We start from the raw sequence: 25,829 nt of genomic DNA on the forward strand, positions 1-25,829 counted from the left end.
AAAAAAAAAAAAAAAAGAAAGAAAAGAAAAGAAAAAAAAATCATGTGGAACTACAAAAGACTCAGAGTAGCCAAAGCAATCTTGAGCAAGAAGAGCAAAGCTGGAGGCTTTACCCAATCTGATTTCAAAATATATTACAAAGTTATACTAACCAAAATAACATGTACTGGCATAAAAACAGACACATAGAACAATAGAAAAAACCAGAAAACCCAGAAATAACTCACACATGTGTGGTCAACAAATCTACAAATCTTCAACAAAAGTGCCAAAAATACACAATGGGGAAAAGACAGTCTCCTCAATAAGTGGTGTTGAGAAAAGGGACTACCCCCATGTAAGAAAATGAAACTATATCTTTATCTTACACCATACACAAAGATCAACTCAAAGAGACTGAAACATAGCCCTGAAGCTCTAAAACTCCCAGAAGAAAACATAGGGGGAAAGAGCTTCATGACATTGGTCTTGGCAATGATGGTTTGGATATGAAACCAAAAGCACAAAGGAACAAGTGAGGCTACATCAAACTAAAAAGTTTCTGCACAGCAAAAGAAACAATCAACAACAACAAAAAGCAACCTACAGAATGGGAGAAAATATTTGCAAGCCATACATCCGATAAGGGGTTAATATCCACAATATATGGGCAACTTGCACAACTCAACAGAGAAAACAAAACTTGATTAAAAAGTAGGCAGAGGAATTGACTAGACATTTTTCCCAAGAAGACATACAAATGACTAACAGGTATATGAAAAGATGTTCAACATCACTAATCATCAGGGAAGTGATAATCAAAATCACTGTGAGACGTCACTTCACACTTGTTAGGATGGTTATTATCAGAATGACAAGAGATAACAAATGTTGGTGAGGATGTCAAGCAAAGAAAAACCCTGTCCAAGATCGATGGGAATGTAAATTGGTACAGGCATCATGGAAAACAATACGGAAGTTTCTCAAAAAAGGAAAAATAGAACTACCATGTGATCAGCAATCCCATTGTGAGGTCTATATCCAAAGGAAATGAAATCAGTATCTTAAACAGATATCTGTTCATTGTAGCAATATTCACAATAGCCAAGATACAGAAATAACCTAAATGTCCATTGACAGATGAATGGATAAAATGTTGTATATACATATGCAATGAAATATTATTCAGCCTTTAAAAAGAAGGAAATTCTGTTATTTGTGACAACACAAACCTGAAATCCAAAAATGTCAAACTCATAAAAACAGAGAATAGAATAGTGGTTACTGGAGGCTGAGGGGGAGGGATATGGGAAGATGTTGGTCAAAGGGTATGAGCGAGGTCATTATGTAAGGTAAATAAGGTCTGGAGAGCTACATGCAGCAATGTGACTACAGTTAACAGTATTGTATACTTGAAATTTGCTAAGAAGGTAGCTCTTAAGTGTTCTCACCGCATCAAAAAATGATAACAATGTGAGGTGATGAATGTATTAATTTGCTTGATTGTGGTGAACAGTTTCCAATGTATACATATATTGAATCATTGAGTTAACCTCAAATAGACACAATTTTTAATTGTCAACTATACCCCAATAATGTTGGGGAAAAACAGAATAGTATGACATGCAGAATAATGGCCCCCAAAAGTCCACATCTGATTCCTAGACCTCTGAAAATCTTACATTACTTGGCAAGGAGGAATTAGGTTGCAGATGGGTTTAAGGTTGCTGATCAGCTGACTTTGAGATAGGGAGATAATCCTGGATTATCTGGGGGCCCAATGACATCACAAGGGTCCTCACAAGTGGAAGAAGAGGCAGGCGGGAGGGTCAGAGAAGACAAGGCAACAAACTCACAGCAGCAGGCTGACATGATGGGAGAAGGATTCTGCAGGCCATTGCTGACTTGGAGGATGGACGAGGGGGATGATCAAAGATAAACAAAGCTGGACACTGATTAAAGTGATCGGGACAGACTTAAATCAGTAAAAACAATTGCTGACTTAACAGGGAGAGGAGTCTGTGGTGAACTGCACTCAACTTTGTACAGAAGTGAACTAGCGTGTTGAAGGGAGAATGCGGGAGTGGGAGGGGAGAAGTTGGAAAAAGCCAAAAAACAGATTCTTCCTCAGAGCCCCTATAAAGGAACATGGCCCTGCTGGCACTCAGAGTTTAGCTCAGCAAGACTCATTTGGACTTCTGACCTCCAGAATCCTAAGAGAAAAAAACATATGTTGTTTTAAGCCACGGAGTTTGTGACAATGTGTTGCAGCGGCAATAGGAAACTAATACAAATAGCCAGAACTTAGATAAAGCAGAAAATTCAGACCTCGGCTGTGAAGAGAGGACCATGGGGAGGAGATAAATCTTGCTACAACAAAGTGTGATTTGGGAAGAAAGAATCGCTAACACGCATGGAGCTTTCCTTGTTCTGGCTGGGTTTAAGCACTCAGGCATGCATTTTCAAGAATGTTCTGAGGTTGGTACTATTATTATCCCCATTTGCCAGGGGAGCAGACTGAGGCACAGAGAGGTTAAATAAGTTGTCTAAAATCACCGTGGTGGTGGTACCTGGTGAGGTAGTAAGAGACAATAGAGAGGGTGTGACTGCAGTGCTAAGGTGGTGGACCCCTAAGAGCTGCTGTGGCCCCTTCCCCAGCCTAAAATGGTATGAGAAGGGTGGTGGGCCCTGCTTCTCAGGCAATGGCTCACTCAGCCTGGCAGGCTGCCTCTTGGAGCCTGGGGTCTGTCTCTGTGAGAAGCAGAGGGCAGCCCTGGGAGCACATCCCTCATGTCCTTGCCATGTTGATAGTAAACCAAAGTGAGTAGCTGCCGTTCTTCCCAAACCCTGAACCTGGGCTGGCCTTCTGTCTGACTGAGCTCACTACCAGCTGGGAGGTGAGGCCCTGGCTTTCAGACCCTAACCTTGACCACGACCTTTCACTGCTTCTCTGCAGCCAGGTGGGGGGAGTAGAGAAGGTCACTGTGATGAAGGGCCTCCAGTGCCAGGACCAATGGCAGACGTTAGGAACAGTGGACTGACCTGCTTTCTAATGCTTGCTGAAGACTAATCTGGCAGCAAGAGGTAGGAAGAATCAGTGGAGGGGTTTACATGAATGGTCACAGCAACGTTATTCATAATAGCCACAAGGCAGGAGAAACTCGAATGTCCATCAATGGGTGATGGGTCTATCCACACAATGGGGTATTATCAGCCATCAAAAGGAGTGAGGCACTGACACATGCTACATCCTAGATGAACCTTGATAACATTATGCTATAAAACAAGCCAGTCACTAAAGACTACATGCTGTATGATTTCATTCATATGAAATATCCAGAATAGGCAAATCCATAGAAATGAAGAGTGCATTCATGATTGCCAGGGCCTGGGGGAGAGGATAGGGAAGTGACTAAAAGGTTTCTTTTTGAGGTGATATGAAAACTGACTGTGAAGATGGTTGCACATATCTGTAAATACAGTAAAATCCATTGAATTATATACTTTAATGGGGTGAATTGTATGGTATGTAAATTATATCTCAAAGAAGCTTTCAAAAACGTTAGTTGGGGAGAAGCTCCAAGCCAGCAGAGTGCTCTGTGCCACCCCAGGATGTGACATCCAGGGATGCAAAGACTGGAACTGTCAGCCAAGGCTAAGAGCTAGGCTGCAAGCTGGCACCAGGTTGTCCCAGAAACAGTGGACAGACGTGCAAGGTGGGGTCCCTCAAAGAGCCTCAGAATCAAAGTGAGCACAGATTCAAACCACGCAGGCCTCTGACTCTAGGTTTTCTCATTCAAAAAGTGAGAAGTCAGAGGTCAGCATTCTTCAACCTCAGTACAAGCTCTCAGGGACTCTGCTCTGGACCTCAGGATGAAGGTGAGGAGTGGAGATCAGTGGGAGGGTAGGACAGGGGTGAGGAGAGAGGACTGAAGTCACACACTCTTGTGCTATGGGAAGAGATGGGAAGAGGCAGGTGTCCATTGGCTGGGGCCACCAGACAAGCCTTATTCTGAGGCCTCTCACCAGTGGAAAGAGGCTCAAGACAGAAACTGGTGGTGTGGGAAGAGCATCTTAAGCTGGAAAGGAGCAGTTCCTTGCCACACCTGTAGATGCTTGACAGGTAGGAGGCTTCTGCCACTGTGAGGTCAGGAGGAAGGGGTAGGGGACAATCAAAGCAAGGGGTGCATTTCATTCATTGCATTCCTGCACACATGCAGTAAGAAAATATTTTTTAAGGGTTAGGCAAAATTCAGGGCACCTTGAAGAGACAGGTGAACAAAGAGAACAAAGTGCACACCCTCAAAGAGCTTCTGTTTTAGAGCTGCGCTGTCCAAGATGGCAGCCACTAGCACGTGTAGCTACCAAGCCCTTGAAATGTGGCCAGTCTGAATGAGAGGTAAACAAAGTGCAAAACACACATCCAATTTCAAAATTTAGACTAAAAAATGTAAAGTATCTCATTAATGATTTTTCATATCGATTACATGTTGAAATAGTAGTATTCTGGATATCATGGTGATATGGTTTGGCTCTCTGTCCTCACCTAAATCTCATCTAGAGTTGTAATCCCCACATGTTGAGGGAGGGAACTGATGGGAAGTGATTGGATCATGGGGGAAGTTTCCCCCATGCTGTTCTCGTGTTAATGAGGGAGTTCTCATGAAATCTGATGGTTTAAAAGCAGCATTTTCCCCTGCGCTTTATTGTCTGCCACCAAGTAAGATGTGCCTTGCTTCCCCTTCACCTTCCACCATGATTGTAAGTTTCCTGAGGCCTCCCCAGCCATGCAGAACTGTGAATCAATTAGATATTTTTTCTTCATAAGTTACCCAGTCCAGGTAGTATCTTTATAGCAGTGTGAAAATGGACTGATACACATGATTAAGAGAAATAAATTCTTAAAATTAATTTCACCTGTTTCTTTTGGCCCTTTTAAATGTGGCTACTATAAAATGTAAAATTACAGATGTGGCTTAAAATATATTTCTGTTGAATAGCATTGTTCTAGTAGGAGAAACAGACAATAAATAAATAATCAAATAAACAGACATAACAATATCAGTAATGTTTGATAGAATGGTCTTTCTGGGGAGATGGTGTCTGTGGAGAGGCTTTGGAGGAGCAGCAGGCAGTGTGGCTGGGGATGGTGAGCATGGTAGGTGGCTGGAGGGGGTGTAGGTAGAACTGGTTTTTGAGCAGCCTTGAAGACTGCTGTGCTCATGAATTTACAGAGCTTAGCAATGGTGACTGACTGGACACAGGAAAAAAGTGAAAGTGCAGGGACAGAGGTCAACATGAAGTTCTGAGCCAGTGTGACTGGTGGGCTGCTGGTTTGCCTAGATTGGGATGGAGATAGGACCTGTGATGAATTCTGAATTCTTGTCTCATCCTAATAATTCTGAGTTGGCTCCAGGAAATTCAAATGGAGATGTGCAGTTTCCACTGGAGATAGAGCTAAGCAGCAAGGCTGGGGATGAAAACACACAGTTTAAAGTCATCTTAGAGGAGACCCTTGAGCCCACATACATGGATGCATTACTGAGGGTAATAAGAAGGGGGAAGGAAATGACAATGGGTCAGATGTGGTTTGAGTCCTGGCTCTGCCACTTTTCACCTTCCTGTACTTCCTCATCTGTGTAATGAATTAAAAACAGTCATGAATCATTTTGATATTGTTTTTAATCCCTCTTCTTAAACGTGGGCTGGCCCTATGACTACCCCAACCACCAGAGCGCAGAGGAAGCGATGCTGCTCTGGTTCCATGCCTAGACCTAAAAGGAGTGGCAGCATCTGCCTCACTCTTCTGGAGCCCTGAGCTACTAAGAAGTTCTACCCTGAGTCTGCCATGTTGTGAGGAAGCCCATAGGTGAAGAGGCTGGGTGGAGAAAGAGAGTTACTTAAACAGCTAAGACATTCCACAAGAGGCTCCAGACACCATGGGAGAGAGAGAAGCTATTCTTCCTCCATCCTGTCCATATTCCTGGCCCGCAAAACGGTGAGGTATAAGAATAATCAATTGTTGCCTTAAGGTACTAAGTTTTGTAGTAGTTTGTTATTCAGCAATAGATTAATGGAATAGTATGTAAAATGGGATAATAATTTATCTTATTTGATTGCTAGAAGAAGGACGTAAAATGCTAAGTACAGTTTCTGGCGCTGGATAGGTACTAAATCAATATTCTTTTTCTTTCTCTTTGAAAGGCTTATGCTAGAAAGTCAAAATCTGTGAGGTTCAACCTTGTGAAATGACATCAAATAAGTTGAAGTCCTATTTCACATCTATTTTTTTAAACATATGGAAATAACAACTGACCATAGGCTATCTTCTCTATGCTAGATTGCCTATTCTCCCCTCAGTTCCATTGGTCTCAAGGCATGTTCTCCTGGTCACTCTTTCCAGAATCTGATCTAATTTAAAATTCCCCGTTTGAGTGAGTTGCCCTAGAAGGGCCGCCATAGGTGTGGTCAGTGCAGCGCTGGTCAGGAGAAGTGTGTCTGCTCCCTTTGTTGGGACACACCACCCCACTGACCATGCTGGCAGATCAGACCAATACTGTAGGCATCTAGGATTCTGCTTCTGTTATTCAATGTGTTTACTATCACTTCCAGTTTCATGATATCACAGACTCGATCAATTATACTGTTACTCTTCTTATCCAAATCATTTATCAAAATGTCGGACAAGTCTGCAGTGAGGGTAGAGTCAATAGAGATCTCACTATCTGTTGACATTTGTTCATTAATAGGCCCCGTTGGGTATGTTTGTTCAACCAGCTATGTGTGAATCACCCAGCACTTCTGTCATCCAGCCCACATTTTTTCCCATCTGTTTATGGGAATATTCAGTTTCACTCTTTAGCGTATATGATCTGCTTTTGTTCCATTGCAGTGGCTGGTGTTGTTTGTCTAACTGTGATAGGTGCCACTGCAGGCAGGAGCCACATCCTGTTTTTCTCAGATGACCTCTATGTTGAACATGGAGGAAGTGCTCAGTGGGCTCTTGAATGAGCTCTTTCAGCCGTATCATTCCATCCAGATGTCTGCTTTCTTACTTGTGCCTGTTCTGACCCTGCATCTTAGCATACATCGAAGGAAACTTACATCTAAAGAAGGAAATTCTACAACATGTGACAACACGAATGACTATTGAGGACATAGCGCATTTCTGTTTGTAATTATTTTATACGTAGGATATGTGAAAAAATACTCCATTTGACTTAAATTCCTGTTTTAAGAGAATCAACTACATTTAACCTAGGATGAATCCTTAACAGTTGGGTTATGGAAAGTTACACAAATCAGGAAGAGCAGCTGAGAAAGATTTGCCTTAGGCTCCTCCAGGAGAGAGCTACACTATAAAGATGTAAGCTAAGATGAAGCTCCAAAAAGTGAAGCTGCTTACTAACGATGATCTGGAGCTCACTGAAGACGAGTAGACGCTGGCTGTGCGGGAATGCAAGGAACAGTCACTTGCGAGGGTGTGGAGGAACTGGAACCCTTCTGCATTGTCAGTGGGCATGTAAAATGGTGTAGCTGCTGTGGAAAATGGTATCCTTAAACAAAAAATACATAGAATTAACTTATGATTTCAGCAATCCCGCTTCTGGTTATATACCTCCCAAAATTGAGATCACAATCTCAAAAAGATATCTGCATCCATGTTCATTGAAATACCAGTCACAGTAGCCAAGACATGGAAGCAACCTGAGTGTTCATTGACAGATGAATGGATAAAGAAAATGTGGTTTATATGTACAATGGAATATTATCCAGTTTTTAAAAAGAAGGACATTCTAAAATATGTGACAACATGAATGGCTTTTGAGGACATGATGTTAGTGAAATAAGCCAGTCACAGAAGGACAAATACTGCATGATTCCACTGACATGAGGTACCTAAAACAGTCACACTAACAGAAGCTGAGAATACAGTTCCTAGGAGCTGGGGGGAGAAGAAAATAGGGAATTAGAAATAAAGTTTTAATTATGTAAGATGAATTAGTTATAGAGATATGTTGTTGCATAAGTATAATAAAGTTTTAGTTATGTGAGATGAGTTAGTTATAGAGATATGCTGTTCCATAGTCAATAATAATGTATTATTTGCACTTAAAAATATCTTAAGTGGGTAGATCTCATGTTAAATGTTCTTACCACACAGAAAAACAAAGGGACACAAGGAAGCTTTTGGAGGTGATGGATATGTCTATTGCCTTGAATATATGGTGATGATTTATAGGGAATATACATGTGTTCAAACTCATCAAATTGTACACATCAAACATGTATAGTTTATTATATAACAATTATATCTCAATAAAACTTCTATTATTTATTTTGAGACGGAATCTCATTCTGTCACCCAGGTTGGAGTGCAGTGTTGTGATCTTGGCTCACAGCAACCTCCACTTCCCAGGTTCAAGCAATCTTCCCACCTAAGTCTCCCGAGTAGCTAGGATTATAGGCACACACCACCTGGATTATGTAAACTTAAGAAGGGAAAAATTCAAATTAATTTTTTTGAATTTTTAGCAGAGATGGAGTATCACCATGTTGGCCAGGCTGGTCTTGAACTCCTGACCTCAAGTGATCCTCCTGCCTCGGTCTCTCAAAGTACTGGGATTACAGGCATGAGCCACCACTGCACCTTTGCCAAAAAACTGTTTTTTAAAAAAGAGAGAAACAATCAGCCCAGATAAACTTGGTGAGTTCATAGGAACTTAGTGTGTAGAAAACTTTTGTTAACATGTTGTTTAGCCACTGAGCAGAGACAGTGAAAACAGATTTACCAAGGCCAAATTAAGAAGAGATCATTTTAGTGGTCTTTATTTTTAAATTTTCTTCTATTTTTATTTTGATTATTTATTACCAATAAGATAATTTTTAGACTTTTGTCCAATCAAATCATATTTATGGAGACGGTTATTAAATCATGGTCAAGACCCTGGAACAGATTATCTACATTCAAATCAGCCACTTCAGTCATTAGCTGGGGTGATTATTTAAGATCTTGCTGCCTCAGTTTCATCATCTGGAAACTCTTCAAAGAGTTTGTTGGAATGATTAAATCAGATAAGAGATGTAAAAGACTTAGAACAGTGCCTGGCATATAGGCATTGCTATTTAAAGTGACAAGTATTATTATTTATTTGGATACTCAGGTAATATTTTCTCAGGACTCTATTCAAATCCTAGCATTGTTAATTCTCAAATTGAAATTGCTGCTATGCAACTTTAAGAAATGCACTTAGAGAGCATAAATTGGTAAAGAGATGATTAGGAAGAAAAGACATTTGGAATTCTTTTAGGACATGCCCCAAACCTTCAAAGAGCAAAGTCAGTTACTGTCACTGAAAGGCACAAAAAGAGTAACACTTTCTGATTTGTGGATCTGCATTATTTATGCCAGTAATTCTCAAAGTTTAAAACATCACCTGGGGTGCAGCTTAAAAACACAGACAGTTTCTGTTGAATCTCCTCTGCCTGTCAACTTCAGAAATTAAGATTCAGTAGTTTTAGAAGTTCAGAAGCCAGAATTCTTAATGAGCACTGCAGATAATTTTTAGTCTTCCTTCTTCCTTGCTCTCTCATGCCTCCCTTCGTCTCCACTTTTCATTCATTCATCCATCCATTCATTCATTCATTCATTCACCCATCTGCAGTGCCTATCACTTGAATTCCCTTCCTAAGTTCATATAATCCAGAAATTGAAAAAGATTAGATATTTGTTCATACTGAAACCTGGCAGCAAAAACATAGACGTGTGACTTAAACATAGAAGTGTGACTGAAACATAGATGTATAACTTAAGCCCATCACAGACCTGAATCTAGAGTAAAGGTGAGAGGACACAGGGGCAGCTCAGGGTTCATAGCTATGGTGGCAACTGACCGATTCCTGGGATGTGGCCTTCACAAGTTTCCATCAGTCTGGTTTTCGACCCCAGCTCTCCAGACTTAGCTTACCCCCAGATGCGTGAGTTACTTCACAGCCATCTGAGAAACTTTTTTTTCCCTTACGTTGACCAGTGTTGGTTCCTGTTGTTTGCAACCAAGAATCCCGAGAAGTTCATATGTAGCCCACACATAAGCTGAAGTATTGCCTTATGACATATTCTGAATATTCCAATTATTTTGTAAATAATTCCTCAATTTGACCATTAACTAAAACTGGTGATATCACTGTGGTAATACTATCTAGATTCCATCTGAGGTCTTTCTAAACCTTACAATATTATTAAATATGAGACATAGCTTGCTTCCTATATAATATCCTCAAACTAATTCTTAATCTTTATATTTAAAACTTAAAGTCTATGCCACCCCAGTTGTATTTTTGGTCATTCTAGAATAAATATTATTCAGCAATGCACCATTAGTGGAATGAATAGATACATACCATGCTGGGTTTAAAAGCATTTCCTGAAAGAGACTCTACAGAGTTGAAAAATATGTCACAGATGAAAGTATAAATAAGAAATCAAACACTTATGTACCCACCTCCCAACCTAATAAATAGTGCAGCATCAATACCTTTGAAGATACCTGAAGCTCTTTCCCAATGAAGTTCCTCTATATCCCCACAAAAATTCACCACTATCCTAAATTTTGTTTTAATCAATTTATACTTTTTATTGTAGTTTTATCACATACATATGTATGTCCAAATAACAAATTGTCTAGTTTTGCTTTTTTTGCACATCATATATAATCTTTATTTCTTTGCTTCTTTCATTCCATGTTTTATTCTGAGATTAATACATTCCAGAGCATGTAGCTGTGGTTCATTCATTTTCTTAATTGTGTAGTATTTCATTGAATGAATTTGCTCTCTCTATATTTTCAAACCACTTTATTGAGATATTGTTGAAATGTTAAAAAGTTGTACATATTTAATGTATATAACTGGATTTTGAGGGTAAGTATGCAGCCGTGAAACCATCACTACCATCAAGGTCATAGACACATCCATCACCTGCCAGTTTTCTCTCACCCCCTTTATCATCATCGTCATTATTAGTATTATTTATGCTGTAATATATTTATCCTTTTTATTTTTGGTGGAAATTTGATACTGACAGACGTTGTTTTCAAGTTTTGCTATTACAATGCTGATATAAGGATTTCTGTATGTATATTTTTGTGTACATGAAAAAGTACTTTTCTGTGATATATTCCTGAGAATAGAATTCCTAAATGATAGGAAATGCATATGTTTAACCTTATTAGATAATGCTATTTTTATAACGTGATTAAAACTACTTATTCTTCCACCAGGAGTCACTGAGAGAATTTAAATATTTGCCTAAAAGTCCTTTAATATTTTGTTATATTTATTGCTAGGTATTTTATGGTTTGGTTGCTTTTGTAAGTAGTAATTTTTAATTTTTTAACAATTAATAACTGGTGTATAGATATGCAGTTGACTTTTTTATATCAAATTTATATCTAGAAACCTTACGAATCTCAGATGTATTTGGATTTTTTCTGGGGAAGACAATCATATTATCTGGAAATAATGCCAGTTTTGTTTTTAAATTTGTAGTTCTTATACTTTTTTTTTTGTTTTTCTTGTCTTATTGCACAATGTAGGAACCTTCAGTAGAATGTTCACTATAAATGGCACTGGCAAACATTTTTGCTTTATTTGATTTTAAAGGAGTTGCTTTTAATATTTGACTAATATGACATATGCTATATTTAAATCTTTAAAAAACAGTCTGAGAAAAAATTTCTATTTCTAGTTTGCTAAGAATATTTTTTAAAAACACAAAGAGTTGTTGCTAATTAATTTCTAACTTACACCTGCTTTAAAGAGTTCAAAAGGTTTTCTGTATTCTTGCCCTTCTCTTTTTTCTTTGAAGCCTGGAATATTGTTTTCATAATTGGCTGTTAAAACATTCACACTCATACACACAGGCATTTATTCACTCACTCATCAAGACTTTATTGAGTGCCTACCAACTGAGGTATTCAGAGGATACAAAAGTCTACTGAGTAAAATAATTAGTACATCAACAATTAATAGGGATTTCCCATCTGCCCTTCGTGGTTCCTTCAGGGTTTGGTAGTACTCTTCAGAGGCAAGCAGCCAGAGTCGAAAGAACAAGCTTAAGGAGTGATACTATAACATGGCCCTGAGATCATGGTAGGTGCTCTGTAGAGAGGTCTCTATCAAACACCAATGAATAGTGAAACCAGGGAGCTGAGCAGGACTTATTCTTAGAATCATCAGCATTTAGGGTTAGAAGATATCTCAGGGCCACTTGGCTGAAACTCTCATATGGTGCTCTTTTTGACAAGTGTCTAGTCATTGCTTGTGTACTTCCAGTCAAGGATGGGAAGCTCCACAAGACACTCTGACCATTGTTTGTCACTGTAATTGTTAGAAGACCTTTTCTTAAATTGAAGTGAACTTTCCTTCCTGGTGGTCTTTTCCCAATGATCTCACTATGCCCCATGCATCCACCAAAAACCTCCCCCTGCCTCTCTATATGTTGGCTCTCCACATAAGAGAAGACAGGTGTCATGGCTCCTGAGACTTCTCCAATCCGGAGTAAACACTTCCCAGTTCCTTCAACAGCTTCTCATAAGAATTCTTTCCCAACTACTCACCATTCCTCTTCTGCACACACTGCATTCATCAACATCTCTCTGCAAACTTAGCATCAAAGTCACATGAAATCACCATGATTTGTGACCATGAAGCTGACACCTTCTCGTCCTCACTACTACCCATTCCACCTAGCTTTTCCATATTCATCTCTGAGTGAATCCTTATTTTCTCCTTTCAAAACCGGGGCACCTTGGAGAGACATGTAGGTGTCATTACAAGTAAAGGTGATCCAGAAGGAAATACATCCATTTTTCCAGAAAGATAATGAGCTATGTGAATGGGTAACTGCTCCAGTGCTCAGAAGAGCAGTTCTTTATGGTGCTGAGACATTAAGAACTTTCTCTCCACAGCCCAGGAAAGAAGGCATTGTATGGTACAGTGAATAATGTATAAAAGAACCCTTTACATTAAAGAAAATAATGCACTTGTATTTGTTGTGATATTCACCATTGCTTTTGAAATGCAAATGTCAAATATGCATAATGACGGAATGTGGAGCTGGAGTAGCTATGGGGCCTTGGTTGAATTACCCAGTTTCTCCAGACTTCAGTTTCTTTTTCAATTCACCCAGTGTCCTCTTCAACTGTGAAATAGCATGATAGTAATAATCACTTGCAAGTCTACCTCCCAGGAAGAATGTGTTGGACCTTCATAAACTGTGACTGGCCATACAAATGCAAGACATCATTGTCACAGTGAGTGTGGTTTTGTCAGAGAGTGAGATAATATTGTCAAAATAGCAAAATCCAACTCAAATGTGCACTGCTTTTGCATTCTTAAATTGCTCCAAAGTATTTACCCATAATTTTTAGATACAGAATGGTCTAGAGGACATTAAAATTCCCAGAACAACCTGTTGAATGTTGCTTACTTCTCATTGTTTATCAAGCATGTCAGTTTATGGACAGCCCGGAGCGTATATCTAATTTTCTACTTAGAAACAAACTTTGTTTTCACCAATTACTCCACAGAGGGGTCATTCCCCAACTCAGGACCTTTCTTCTTGTGGATGAGATCATTGAGAAGTGGCTGTCCAGCCAAGAAAACTGACACTCTAGACAACTGAAGCCCCAGAGATGCCCAGACTCTTCCTGAGGTCCCAGTTCCTACTTTTATCTCTGGTCCCTGATGCCTGTGGAGCTTTCTGCCCAACCCATTTTAGCTTTTGAGTGCACAAGAAGAATAAGAGGTACAAATATAGCTAGAGAAGACAATTAATTACTAATATGAGCCAATCCAAACGGGCTTTAAAAGGAGCATTCTAACCTTTTGAGAGTCATAAATAATATAGATAATTTCCCCATGTTTTATGCAAGTATAACTTTTTGGTGGTAAACAGTAAGTTGAGATACAGATATATGTATATTTCCCATCCAAAACTGTATGCAATTAGCATTTGGAAGACTGTAATTATAGCCTGGTTGGGCTTTTTTGTAGGTGCTAAAATTGATTTCTTGGCTGAATTATTTTGCAATAGACTTAAACTACTAATTGTACACCTAAATGAAATTGAGTGTGAACAAATCGAATAACTTTTATTTTACCTTGGATAACAATTTATCGATGCAAATAAAACTCCTTAATTAAATCTGGCATAGCCAGGACTGTAGAGGCCCCACATAAAGGCATTCTGTCACCCAGCTTTAGTGATTATTTTAATTTTAGAATAATGCTCTGCTATTCTTAGGGAAAATTGTGTATCAAGGCCAGCAGAGGTAGTGGGTGTCAGTCAGTTCAGTATCTCTTTGAATCGCAGATGGATGTAGGACAGAACTTTTTTGAAAGTAGTGCTGCTCATTTACAAATTATAATTAAATACATCCAAAATTGATACATACATTACTATTCCTAAAAATAGCCTCTTAATTCAGAAACTGTCAAAGTCCCTCAAAAAGGGAGAAAATGGGTGAAAAATAGAGACAGACTTTTATCCTGATCAACACATCTTAGGTACTTCATCAAAGAGAAATAGTTTATGTAAATGTATTAGTTTCTTAGGGTTGCCATAATGAAAGTACTTCAAATTGGGTGGCTTAAAACAACAGAAATTTAATTTCTCACAGTTCTGGAGGCTGGAAGTCCAAAATCAAAGTGTTGGCATGGCCATGCTCCCTCTGAAACCTGTAGAGGATTCCATGCCTCTGCTAGCTTCCGGTGGTTTGTGGGCAATCTTTGGCATTTCTTGGCTCGCAGCTGCATGACCTCAGTCTCTTGACTCTGTTGTCACATGGCATTTTCCCTGTGTGTATCTCTGTTTTCATGGGGCTGTCTTTCATTCTTTTCTTGTTTTTGTTTGTTTGCTTTTTGTTTTTTGTTTTTTTGAGACAGAGTCTTGCTCTGTCACTCTGGCTAGAGTGCAATGGTGTGATCTCAGCTCACTGCAACCTCTGCCTCCGAGGTTCAGGCGATTCTCCTGCCTCAGCCTCCCGAGTAGCTGGGGTTACAGGTGCCTGCCACCGTGCCTAACTAATTTTTGTGTGTGTGTGTTTTAGTAGAGACTGGGTTTCATCATCTTGGCCAGACTAGTCTCAAACTCCTGACCTCGTGATTCACCCGCCTCGGCCTCCCAGAGTGTTGGGATTACAGGCATGAGCCACCGTACCTGGTCCGTGGCTGTCTTTCTGTAAGGACATCAGTCATGTTAGATCAGGGCCCACCCTACTCCAGTGTGACCTCATCTTAATTTAAGTATACGTTTGCAACAATCCTGTTTCCTAATGAAGTCAGTTCTGAGGTACTGAGAGTTTAGGTTTCAACATCTCTTTTTTGCAGGGGGAGGGGAGACTGATCTAGCCCCTACCAATAAGAGAAAAAATATTGTAGCACAGTCTGTATGTCTATTTGATATACACAGTCTGTATATCAAATTGAGTGAAAAACTGCAAATCAGAAATGCTTTATATATTCTCAGCTTCCTTTAATTCTCATTAATCATTAATAACCTTAGGGTATATAAAAGTATAACATAAAATGATGGCGGCTTCTTACTGTTCCCAGTGAGATTAGGACAAGAGGAATGAGGATTGAGCTACAATGAGAAAGCATTAAGGCAATATTCATCTGTGTCAAAGTGGTGCAGCATTGCAACGTCTTCACAGGGAATTCTGCTCTGGTCTCCTCTGGGATATCCTAGCAAAGTGGAGGGGTCCCATCTGTTAGAGATGACTGAGTGGAGATTGTCTAGAAGAAAGGCAAGAGTTTAGCTCAGGTTTCCAAACTGCGTTTCATGGAACATTGATGTTTCACAAGGCGTATAAGTGGTTCCTGAAAGTGTGGGCAAGAGTAGACATGATTAATATATGCAACTTCTCTCCCTCTATAGATGAAAAAGGACTTATTTCTACAGTTACCACATATGTTTAGGTTTATCAGACACTTTATTCACTCCAGGGGCTTTTTCCTCTTGAGTCTTTGGCTTGTAGCTAGGCTATCTTCCCCTAGTGAGGCCTCGAGAAAGTTTCTGTGGTTCAAATAACCAGGTTCTTCTGTATGGATGTCGTGATTTCTTTTTATAGTCTAGTGTACATGTGTGTGTAAATACACACACACACACACACACACAGAGCTGATGCAAGCACCTGCTCTCAAAGCAAAGGAAAAAGATATCTCCCTATGCCTTTCTAAGCTTTTGTATGTTATACCTCACATTGCCAGCTCTAAAACCCTATATTACTGGCTTATTGAATGAACTGCACTTGGTAGGTTGAAGTTACCGAATGCTCCCTCATACACATAATATACCCACCCCCACCTCACTCTTCTGAATTCTTCTCCTCTGACTTTGGGTGGACTCTTGCTTTTCTGGCTTATATCACATATTAACAAGTAGCCTCTTCTTTTGCAGGTGCAGCTATAGCCTTTGTTTGGGAACTCCTGAAAGTAGAGCATGGGGCAGGGCTTGGGAGCAGTGACTTTATGTGGGAGGAAAATCCTGGAGGTAGGGGTGAGAGAGCAGGGAGGGTGAGACAGGGAAGGAGAGACACTAATAGAATGGTGCATTATTGAGATGGCTGCTGTGTGCAATCAGGGATTGATCCTGCTGTGGCCTCTGAGAAAGGTACAGGAAGCCTCTTGGTGTTTCTCATCTGAGTGATGGGAGGTGGGACCATTGATCCACAGGCTCATATCTCCCACTGCTGGAGGATTGCCCCTGGCGTGGTAATGCCCCTGCACTTCTGGGCTGTGTTGAGCCTGGGCCAAATGGGCTGGGAAGTCTTCTGAGAAGGCCCTGCAGCAGAAAGCAAAACTGGCTTGAGTGTGAGTTTGCATGGAGCTACCCACTGCAGCTACGGCTGAAATCAGAGACGGGCAAAGGGCATGACATGGTGTGGGGCATGCCAAGCATCTCCTGCAGTCTTCCTTGCCCTGCTCAGATCTACCCACGCCCGACATGAAGTCAACTCAGTTAGCACATCCTCAAGGTGACAGCAGATCCCACACTTTAAAAGTGTACATCCTGCTGAATATGATGGCATGCGCCTGTAGTCCCAGCTACTCCAGAGGCTGAGGTGGGAGGATCGCTTGAGCCCAGGAGTTCAAGGCCAGCCTAGGCAACATAAAGTACATGTCCCATGCTAAAGTACCAGCAGATACAGCCAGTTCTGATTAAGCCAGCTGTAATTAATTCCTCATGTCCCTTCCCCATTACCCATTTTAGATTTCCCCTACTCTCAGTGGCGCCTATGTGATTTAGGTTGTTTACCAGGTAAAGCAACCCAGTAACTTGGTGAGCAGTTCAAGCCCTTTTGTGTGTTTCCATTGCTAGCCCCTGGCTGTGCAGCCACACCACTATTACTGGGCTTGGAAAACCAAGGAATACCCACTATGCATATACCCACTCCTACCTCCATTACCCCCTTCTCTGCCTGCTGGTCTATGAACGTGAGCCCAAAGTGACCTGATGGCCTTCACAACTTTAGGTTTAGTGGAACCACTGCCATATTCCCTAGTGGAAACACTTCTTTTCTAGGAGAATATGATTTCTAATCTCAGAGTCAGTAATTGGAGGGAAGAGAAGTTCAAATTCCCAAAGTGGGTCACTCAAAGTGATGGTGAGAGGAGTTAATCCTACTTCTGCCCCTTGGTTCACAGACTCATGTATTCTGGCCATTGGGGATGTAGTTTCATGCAATGGTCAGTTCAATACACACCTTGCATCTTAGAGGAAGTACCTCCACCCTATAGGGTGTTGTCCCTCAGGTAGCTTAGCTAAGCCTTTAAGAGGCATCAATCAGTCAGGGAGCCTCTTTCAGGGTTGTGGTATGTGGTAGGATGGTAGATCCTGTGGTCCTGCACTCACTTTTATGCCTCCCTCACAGTGAAACAGGTTCCACTGACAGTGGTGATGTCTCAGGATTTCATGTCAGTATGTCAGGTGCCCTGCACATCTGTGGGTAGTGGTGCTCTCAGAGGCACTGCAGCAGAAAAGAGAAGGCAAACTCATATTCAGAATAGAGGTAAATTCTGGTAAAGATGAACTCTGCCCCCTCTAGGTGGAAGTGGTCTGATCTAATACATTTATTTATTTGGTAATAAATAAATAAATAAATAAATAAATAATGTACCAGCTGTCTTGGTGAAAAGGAGTCCATGCTGGATGATGGATGAGGCCTTGAATAATGGCCTTCCCTGCCACTATGGCCACTCTCCATTCAAGGATCTGTTGTGCAAGCATTGGGGTGGCTGGGACAGAGGATGACTGACATCTACCAGCCGGTTCCTCCCATCTACCTGGTTAGTGAGTGTCCCGTCTGTGCCGGATCTTCTCTAGTGGCATTGATGTGAGACACAAAGATCTGCACATTTTGTGGCCACTTCCAACAGTTCATCTACATGCTTCTTCCCAGACCACTTTGTCTCTGGTCATCTAAACTTGCCCCTTCTAAACCCCAGATCAACACCAGCCAAGTTATTTGCCACTACACAGGAGTCCCTGTATATCCTTATCTCATACCACTTCTCCTGGAATACAAAGTGGACAAACAAGCATACTGCTCACAGCTCTACCCTCTGGGAGGGTTTCCCTTCATCACTGTCCTTTAGGGTCACCACTGAGTTGAGTGGTAGTGTTGACAGCTGTCCACTCTCAGGCAGCGTTGATTATCTGAACCAATCTATCCATGAACCAGAAATGAGCTGTGTTGTTCCTCCTTCATCAGTGAATCCTAGAGTTCCCTCACTCCTGCCCCCATATTTATACATGTGAGCTGAGAGATGTGTCAGGACAGCAGAGGTAGCTAACATAGAGCCCTGAGCCACCCTCTGGACTTGCTCAGACCCGGTCCTGAATATACCATTTCCATCGTACCTTACCAACTTGTTGGATCTGACAATGTCCAGCTCATAATAGGAAACGCCTATCATATAATCACTTCATGTCCCACTTTCAGGTGCTTGATCTCTCTTGACCCCTTATCACATCAGAAGCTGTTTTTTTGAGCAGTGAGTAATTAAACAATAAATAGTCTCTTGAATGGAGTAGACACGCCTTTCTCCAGAACCCTACCCATTCTGTACCGCAAATCTATTAGGGTTTGTCCAAGATTTCCTATAGCATCCTTTTCTACCATGGATACCCCAAGCACTGTTGGATCTGTTGAGTTATATGGCCTCAACAGCAGAGTACATTGTCCTGAAGCCTAGAATTTCTGCAGTTTTCTTATGCTTTGGGTTCCACTCAAAACTGGTAGACCTTTAATGACCCAAGAAATGAGTCAAAGAAATAATCTCAAGTGCAATATTGGCTGCCTCCAAAAATCCAAAGTGGCCTACCAAACAATATACCTTTTCATAGGGGTAATTGTTTGCCTTAGGATGCTGCAAACCATGGGACTCCTAAAATCTTCAACGATATGGCAGGACTTTGATACTGTAAATGATTTATGTTTCACCTTTATGTGTTTTACTATGACATCCAGAGTACCAGCCACTTCCTGTTCACCAACTAGCATAGTGTCAACAATATAGTATACCAGCATGATATGTCAAGGTGACAGAGAGGAAGAGAATACATATAGCCTTGGGGAAAGACAGTGAATGTGTACTCATATCCTTTCTTAGTAAAGCAGAACTGACCTTGACCATCCTTCCTGAGGAGGTTTGAAGATGACTTGTTTGCCAGATGGATAGCCACAACCCAGGTACCAAAGGCTGTGCTGATCTGTTCCAGTAAAGATACCACATCCAAATCGGCAGCTACATACAATTGGGCCTACGACTTAGATAACATTTCGGTAGTCTGCTGTTATTTATGAAAATCCACCTATTTTTTGCAGAGACCATGTAGATGGATTGAATCGGGGGGATATGATGGGGATGACCACCCCTGCATTTGCTGAGTTCTTGAGAGTGGCATAAATCTCAGTCATTCCACTGGACTAGGGTGTTTCTTTGATTTGCTATCTTAGGTGGGAATGAGCACTTTCTGGGTTTCCATTTGTTTCTTCCTTCCTGGTTTTTATTTCACAGGTCAGGAAAACAAATCTTGAGGGCTCTACCAGCTGCTAAGTCTATCCTTTCCAATTAAGCATACTGGAACTGAGGAAGCAACAACAGAGTGAATCCTAAGACCCTCATCATCACTGTTGAGCCTGCCTTGACAAGAACTCCATTTATCACCTGCCTTCATAATTTCCCATCCTAATTAGCTGTCACCATGGAATTTCAGGTTCTGCTGATGTCATTGTAAGGTTAGACCCTGTATACCCTGAAAAATCTGTATATTTCCATTTTCTTAGTGTAAAGTTACACAGGTCCCTTTGGGAGAAGGTTTGTGGCATTGCAGAGGTTTTTTTTTTTTCCAAGGGGGCTCAGCCTCCCCTGCAATCACTAGGCCAGGGGCCTGAGAACTGACTCAAATCTGGGAGCTAGGTGAGGGATTATCATTTTTCTTTTTGGCAGCAGACATCCGATTTCAGCTTACCTTCTCTTAATATTTTTTTTCTGGTTACACAAGTCAAGAAATATTCACAGTGGGTACTCATCTATCTTTCCTCTAGAAATACGCTGTGTGTACAGGACCCAGGCTGGCACCTTGGCCTTGCTGCCATAAGGTAGTCATATTCACTTTGTGGTAGTCATATTCACTTTGATGGCTGAATGCTGCTACTTGGCCTCTGCTACTCAAAAATATCTTCATCCAAAATATCTTCATCTTCAGTAATGTTAGAGAGGTCAGTTCTGTGGCAGCATTTCCTACTTTGAACAATAGACCATGGAAGACAATCACTAGTGAGAGTCCCAACATTGTTGGTGGCCCCTTACCAGTGAGTTTCTTATTTTTGTATAAAGGCATGTCCTCTTGGCCTCACATGGAACAAGATCAGGGCCTCTGGTTTTGCATAATAAATCCTCCCTGGACTGTCTGACTCCTTCCTCAATACCACGCCATGGCAAATATGGCATCTTTCCCTCATTGCCTGTAGGCTGTCATCTTGTCCAAGTTTCAAGAAACCTCTGACCAGCATTATTAGGATAGGCACAATTGTCTTTGGAGGACAGTGAGTTGTAGGAGAGTGTAAGGAGACTTTCCCTGGTCACTCTTATGTATAATACCCACACCTCCTGACCCCACACTCTCAAGATCCGGCCCCATATGTGTTTCTCTGACTTCTGCTGGTAAGTATTAGGCCCTTCGACTCTTGGCGAGTAAACCAGTCACCAAATACTTGGTGAACAACTTTCATCAACTGCCTTTGCAATGGGACTTCTTTTCCTTCTCTGGGGTTTTGCAGAGAATGAACCTTAACTAGTGGGCTGGAGGCAATGAGGGGATGTGAGGATGCATCTTGTGAAGGACAAAAGCCATTTTGTAAGTAGTCCCCTCAGGTGAGGACTTCCTGTGATACCCAGGTAATGGGAGGCTGCTTTCTTCTAGCAAGGGAGAGGGGGCTGCTTCTGTTGCCCCAGAGATCAGGGAAATCCTAGGGTTCAGTGTTCTCAGACTCACCTCAGTGGGAGTGGCAATGACACTTAACTCTAACGGAAGCATTTGGTGTCTATGGTATCTATAGATCATGCAAGTTTCCTCCACAGTGTCCTCTGCCATGCTGGACAGAAGTGTATGGTAAGATGGTATCAGTCGGTGGGAAGAGTCAATTTCCTTTGGCAGCAGCAGAAGCTCAGCATAACCATTCATTTAAAGCCAAGAGGGATGCGGGGATTTGATGGTTAAGGTTAGGGGATAATGGGCTGGGCACAGTGGCCCACACCTGTAATCCCAGCACTTTGGGAGGCCGAGGAGGGCAGATCATGAGGTCAGGAGATTAAGACCATCCTGGCTAACACAGTGAAACCCTGTCTCTACGAAAATACAAAAAATTAGCCAGGTGTGGTGGCACGCACCTGTAGTCCCAGCTACTCAGGAGGCTGAGGCAGGAGAATCGCTTGAACCTGGGAGGTGGAGGTTGCAGTGAGCTGAGATTGTGCCACTGCACTCCAGCCTGGGTGACAGAGCAAGACTCTGTATCAAAAAAAAAAAAAAAAAAAGGTTAAGGGATAATGGTTTAGGTGGGTACAGGTCAGGGGGAGAAAGGTAGTCAGTGTAGCCAGAGCCGTGAAGAACAGTGAAGAAAAGGTGAATGGAAGGTTGCATGACTATGGAAAAGGCTATGTGAACATGAGCCTCCTCAGCTGTATACTGAAATGCTCAGATGTGCAGCGGCAAATATGACCATGTTATTGAAGATTAAAGAGAAACAGAAGATATCTGCCTCTGATTATTATGGTCTAACTCATATCAGAGAAACAGATAAGCCCTCCTACTGAAAATAACTAGAATAGCTGAATACAATACAGAAAAACCCTTGGAGAAGGCATAGATAGATACCAAGGCAGTCAGACTTGTGGGACCAACATCTCAGAGAGAAGGGGAAATGTTGATGTGAGCCAGACTTTCTTCAGTACTTTTCCTCTTGAGGCCGTGGATGATTCCTAAGATGGAGCCAGGTGAGGCTCTCACAAAGCAGAGAGCCTCGACTAAGGCACAGAGAAACCGAGCAAAGCTCTCCAGAATTGCACAGGACTGTGGAGAAGAAAATTGGGTTTTAAGGCTACCAAGGCAAATAAAATGTAAGGAGCCAAGATTCTGGAACAGAAGAAAACACAGTTTTTATTCACTAGTGTATCCTGCTATATATAGAACTGTGCTTGACACATAATAGATGCTCAATAAATATTTGTTTAATACACTTTGATGATGCAGAATCCATCTGAGGATTGGGGTAACTAAAAAAGAGAAGCTGAACCAGATTAATTTTTTTTTTCTCCAGGCCACTAGTGTTTACAAGTTGTATTTAAATGTACATATAGATATCAATAAATCTATGCATTCTCAATGGATCTCTTTCCAAATGCCACATTAAGCAATCCCAATCAACCTAGCATTGTTATAAGGGCTTTGGCATGAAACAGAACTCGGTTTGCCTTCTCTCTCCACTGTTAACCATGCACATGACCCTGAGCACGCTACTGGACCCCTTTGAGTCTCAGTTTTCTTGTCTGTAAAATTGGGATAATACTGTCTACCTGTAGGATTAAATGAGATAAAATATGTTAACCCTTATTCATTCAGCAATTATTTAGTGAGTACCATGTTCTAGGCGCTTTCGTAGGTACTAGGGGACCATTCATTCATTCTTCACTAACTATTGAGTTATAGGCGGTGTACTAGTAACTGGGGAAAAAGCCAAGAGTCCCTGGTCTCATGGCGTTTGCATTTTAAGAGAGGGAGACAGCCATATTTTAAGCAAGATAATGGAAGTAAATATTAAATAAATGAGATGGTGTGATGGTTAATGTTATGGGTCAACTTGACTGGGTTAAGGGGTGCCCAGATAGTTGGTAAGACATTATATTTGGGTGTGTCTGTGAGGTGTTTGTGGAAGAGATTAGCATTTGAATTGGTAGAAGATTTGCTTTCACCAGTGTGGGCAGGTATCACTCAATCCATTGAGAGACTGAATAGAATAAAAAGGTGGAGGAATGGTGAATTCTTTCTCTCTCCCCTGGTTCTGAGACCTTCAGACTCAGGCTGAATTAGACCACTGGCTTTCCTGGGTCTCTAGCTTACAGACGTCACATCATGGTACTGCTTGGCCTCCATAATCACGTGAGCCAATTCCCATAATAAATCTTGTTTTGTCTCACTCTCTCTCTATATACCCTATTGGTTCTGTTTCTCTGGAGAATCCTGACTAATACAGATTGTGACAGGTATTTTTGAAAAAAAAAATTCCAAGGGGGGACGTGGCTGGAGAGGCTGTGTGTGGTATAGGGAAGGCGGAAGTCACAACCTTCTCTCCAAGTGCAACTCAGCATTGGTGGCCAAGTCTTGCGTCCACAATCACGCAGTAAAGCCCACTTCTCTGGTGTGCAGCAGGCACACGTTGGCACTCCATGGGTTATCTCCTTTTGCTGCTACTGCTGCCACTGTAGGAGAAACATATGAACTTGATGACTCTGTGAGCCTGTGTCACGCCTGCTGGGTTACTGGTCACAGACTCAGTTTACCCTGCTAACTCCCAAACATATGCATCCACGTAGACTTGCAGGGGTGCCAGGTATTCAGTCTCACACAGCAGATATTTCTCTTCTACAGTGAAAATGATAACAAAGGCTGGATGTTTACATAATGGCAGAGAATTGTCTTTGTGCCTATTTCTACATCTGCACAATTTAAGAACTTGGGCAGACCCAGGTCTAGAGTGTATACAATGCTCATTTTATGACTGCAGTAGAAGTACAGACTGTCTACAAAAGGAAAGAAATCCATTATCTCCCCTAATGGATGTTATAGGGAGTTTCTACTAAATATTGAATAAATTAAACTTAAAACAATTCTCTGTACTGAGTTTATGATGCAGTCTATGGCTCCCACAAGAGAATAAATGATAATGGAGAGAGAAATATTTACCAAACCCAAAAGCAGGAGCCATTTATTTAGTCATTAACAATGAAATTGGCAATGTTAAAATTACTGTGCTAAAGAAATTCATTTCTTAAACACATAAATATCATGCTCATAATTTAAAGGCTTCATTTTTAACTGTTCATTTAAGAGAAGAGAAGGATTGGTAAACTTTCATTTTAGGTAGACAGGAAAATTTCCATGGACAAAGAGAACTGGGTAAATAGGCTCTATGGACCTCATATAAAAAGAAAGGCTGGATGTTCCTGAGAGGATTTCTTCAAAGAGGCTTCATTATTTACTGAATAGCTGCAGAAAGCCCCAACCCCTTTATGTCATTTGGAATGCCCTCTTCTCTTCTTTGTAGCTGTCCTCATCCTTCCCTTCTTTCCTTTAGGGTTCGGTCAGCTCTCACAACCTCTGGGCAGCTGTACCCAAATATCCCAGCACAAGCTCTCATCTTTTCTCCACCCACCTGTCACATGGATTGTCTGAGCTGCATGATATACTTCCTCATGTTTTCGCACACATGTGTCTTGCCTCTCCTAACAAAGCAAGAGACTTGTTCTCAACAGAAAGGGGGAGCGATGCTTCCAGTCAGCGTCCACAGTCGTTCTTGATACTGGGATGGGTACTTCACTTATGTGTAACAATCTGGCATGAACAAAAAACTTAAATATGACTCTAAAACTTTCCCATGTATCTATTTACCTCAACTGCATGACTGACAGATTCCCTTCTACCTGGGTTTGCTTTTGGGAAATCAAATGAAAATTTCTGAATGTTAACTTCCTTCATTCTTCGGCGCATTAAGGTACCAAGTAGCCATAATTACCATTAGGAAAACAGAGAAAATCATAAAGCAGTCTAGAAGATAGTCTCGTTTTGACACACCCAGGGTTAGGAAGGTGGGGAGGGTGATCACATTTAAATGAATTCTTTTTCTTAGTTAAAAAGCAATGCATATTCATGTTGGGAAAAGTAGATATTAAATGTAGGCAAAAGAAGAAAATAAAAACCACTGACAATCCTACTCCAGAAGAAAGCACTATTTGCATTCCAGTTGATATCCTTCAGGTGTTTCTTAGTTGTATGTATTTTCCTACGCATGTATTTTTCTTTCCAAAAATAGAATCACTTTGAAAACACTGTTTTATGACATGCTTTTCCACTTAGAAATGTATTCTGAATACATTCTGAATTCATGTCACTGAATTTTCTCATGTCACTGAATTTTCTCTTGTGCATCCTTCAGAATGGCCGACTCTTCTTGATGTCTGTTCTTTCATCACATCCTATATTCAAAATGGCAGCAAATCTTGTTGGC

The 25,829-nt window shown here is 41.1% G+C and overlaps 1 long non-coding RNA gene across 1 annotated transcript in view; it reads left to right on the top strand.

Moving 5' to 3' along the window:
* Positions 1–21,413, top strand: part of LOC105542882 — a 50,645-nt gene extending 29,232 nt beyond the window's left edge. The window contains exons 3-5 of the long non-coding RNA XR_001006548.1: positions 19,872–19,978; positions 20,065–20,280; positions 21,330–21,413. This is a non-coding gene — a long non-coding RNA (uncharacterized LOC105542882). The remainder of the gene's footprint in view (positions 1–19,871; positions 19,979–20,064; positions 20,281–21,329) is intronic.
* The last annotated feature ends 4,416 nt before the right edge of the window (positions 21,414–25,829 follow it).

This window comes from Mandrillus leucophaeus, unplaced genomic scaffold (assembly GCF_000951045.1).
Source record: "Mandrillus leucophaeus isolate KB7577 unplaced genomic scaffold, Mleu.le_1.0 Scaffold27, whole genome shotgun sequence".
NCBI classification, from domain to species: domain Eukaryota; kingdom Metazoa; phylum Chordata; class Mammalia; order Primates; family Cercopithecidae; genus Mandrillus; species Mandrillus leucophaeus.